Genomic DNA, 3,277 nt, shown 5'->3' on the forward strand with positions numbered 1-3,277 from the left:
ACTCCATCTCTCTCTCTCTCTCTCTCTCTCTCTCTCTCTCTCACACACACACACACACCACACACACTAAGACTCCATCTCATACACACATGCTCTAGGCGAAGCATTTGTTCCTACCACCCTTCATCCAACCTTACCCGTACGATAAAACAATCACCTTTATTTACTTGCATAACTTGGACAAATTCCACTTTACTTTAGTAGTCGGCAAACTTATCATCTGTACCCTTATAAAAAAACGAGTTGGCGATGATGCTGTGCCTGCCATCTTGTAATACACACCTTATGATCTATATCTGACGGATAGAAAGAAAACTATGATAATTTTACCAAAGATACCCGCACCTTTCTCCACATCATTATCTCCCACAACCTCATTGCTCAGCAATTAAAAAAGGAATAAGTCTCTGGAACAATCTAGCATGCATGGTGGCCGCTGCCGCCTGCCGGCGTCGTCCATCCCCATGCCTCCGCCCATTCCGACCACCAGTCACCACCATGCTCCACTCCTCCTCGCCTTATCTCTCATCTTTCATTTTTTCGATGACATTCTCGAGATACCAGTTTTCCGATAAAATTGTCGAGATATCAATAGTTTTTACACATGGGATTACTCATGCATGTGTCAATCACAACAGGTGTTTTGTAAAAAAATGCATATTGATGTTCCGTGCAATGCACTAGAATCTTGCTTGTAATTATATAACGCAAATCACGAGCAGGAAGTGACATTTTTTGACACAACCATGTTAACATGGCCGCGTAAATCACTAGCTAAAGTAAATACCATTATACTTATATCCCGATGCAAAAGATTGAGTACATGTTCGAAGAGTAGAGTCGCACACACGCACTCTGTCTCTCAGAATCTCTCTCACACACACACCATTTACGTGACGCCCACTTAAGCAGACACGTATGTTACAATTTGTGCACCCGCGGGTACACGTGATGATGCGCATTTATTTAAGCCGGAAGGCGAACCCAAACAGTAGCTACATTCATTCCCCTCCTGCCGCCTCTTCTCTGGTCACCGTCGCCTGGTACCCATGGCCCGGCCGAAGGTAACAACAACATACGCCATACTCCCGCCGGAGCGGCGCTTTAATATGGAAATTTTAGTGGTCATGCATGCATCTTTTTGTGCTAGCACTCCTATATAAGGGTTGACCGGTCGCTTCCCGCAGACGTGCACGGGCGATGGAAGAGGAAGGAGAAGGGAAGCGGGCTGTGGAGTAACGTTTTTACCACAATTTCTTAGGAAACTGAGTGCAATAATTGAGTAGTTTTGCAAACTACCAGTACTACACCTGAAACAGTTCAAAACATATACTCCCTTGCCAGCGCACGCTTCCCGCGTGAAACGGTCAGTGTCGCCCTGGAGCGTCAGTGCCGCATTAATACCCGGCCAGAGCGGAGGCGACCTCTCACTAGCGCCAGCTTTGAAGTGGCGCGACGGCCGAGAGAGCGCCGCTTCCCGGTGCACGCGACTGCTCCGTGTCGAGACTGGCCATAGGCCCTGTTCGGATCCATGGGCTAGAGTTAGTTTGAGCTAGCTGGGTCTCAAATAGCCCTAAAGTATCCAAGCATGAGGGTTTAAATTCGAGCAAGTTGCACTGAACCCACCAAAAAAAACTATCCCACCCAAGAGGTGCTAACTGGAGATAGTTCTCATTGGGACCACTGAAAAATCACTTTTCTCCCTCCATCAAGTGCGTTTATTGTCAATCTAACCATGTCACCCAAACACCTCTTTGGCTACAGTTAGTTCAGGCTTAGTCATGAGTTAGTCTAACCTCTAGCTAAGTTAGAGTATCAAACAGGAGCAGTATAGGACATGCAAGTTGCTCAAAGCATACAGGCAAATTCGTACGTGAAAGGATTTTTTCTTTTTGAAAACGGAACGTGAAAGGAATTTTTTTTAGAATGCTCTTGGCATGTCGCTAACATGTGATGAGTTAACCAACCTCAATAGATGGCAAAAACGCCAGCCCGTCGCACTTTGATAGAGACGAGGAGGGAGAAGCGATACAGGATGCTGGATTACTAGAGATAGGTGTCGCACGGAAGCCAAGAAATATGGTGATAGCGTGGGTTAGCCATGTACTAGTATGATGTAACTACACTGGGCTGTCGTGTTTCGTACTCTTCCAGTCCACTGTGGAGATGATTGGTTAATTTTATATCGCTGAATAATATTAAATATTATGAGTGCAGACGCTCCACCACGAGGTTCCATGCTCCTTCTCGGTCATCCGGAATCTATGTTCTTCCACTCTATTTTTTTATGTGAGCTTTGTTCATCCTTTTGCCAACACACGAGACATCTAGCATCAAGGTGCACGTGTTATGCAAGGATCATTCCATCTATATGAAGAACACGTGGGACTGGAACTACGAGACGGGCATGTACCCAGGAGTGGACGTACGAACCTGAGTAATGTAGCGCAGTAAGTGAAGTAGAAAGGCACAAGTGGTATGAACATGCGTGTCATATAGGGTGTGTTTGGTTGCGTTCTCGTCTCAGCATAGTTGTTCCCTCTTCATGCATGCTCAACTCAACACCCCTCTTCATGATTGCTCAACTCAACACCCCTCTTCATGCATGCTCTCTTCATGCATGCTTCTAGTGTATTTGTGCTAAACTAGTGTGGACTCATGAACCCTCCATACACTCTACCAAACAACCAAAGATGGGTCGAGAAGGGAATTCTTGGATGGCATTTGTCTCTTACTATGTACTACCACTAAATGTTGTGCGTGCAATGCATGGTGATGTTATGGAGTACGTGACTAAGTACTACTACTATATTAGTTGGAGGCACATATTAAATTTTATATTTGTTTACTTGTATGCCCCGAGACCTTCCAACTAGACGTGTCTTTCTCTCCAGGTCGCACTTTGTATCATTCATACCACTAAGTACTACTACGTGTGGTCTCCGACACAGAAGTGGAAGAAGTGGAGATGCTCTACCATGCTGTTTGTTTTTTTACGCTGGGCTCTACCACGCTGTTCATGTCCCACTCCTTTCGCTGACGTGTGGGACATCCAGCACATGCCGTGTTTGGCACCCTTCGTCGTAAGAGTTGAAACGCTAGCATTCATCAGAAATAAAAAATAATTATAAATCAGCATTGATACTATTTTTTGCGAACCAATCAGCAGTGATACTATACCATGTGATTTCATTGCTCCTCGATATCGGAAAGAATACTTCCGTTCGCCAACATGTGGGGCGTCGACCATCCTGGTCCACTTGCCATGCACGCAGAA

The sequence above is a fragment of the Triticum dicoccoides genome, chromosome 7B, assembly GCF_002162155.2.
Source record: "Triticum dicoccoides isolate Atlit2015 ecotype Zavitan chromosome 7B, WEW_v2.0, whole genome shotgun sequence".
NCBI classification, from domain to species: domain Eukaryota; kingdom Viridiplantae; phylum Streptophyta; class Magnoliopsida; order Poales; family Poaceae; genus Triticum; species Triticum dicoccoides.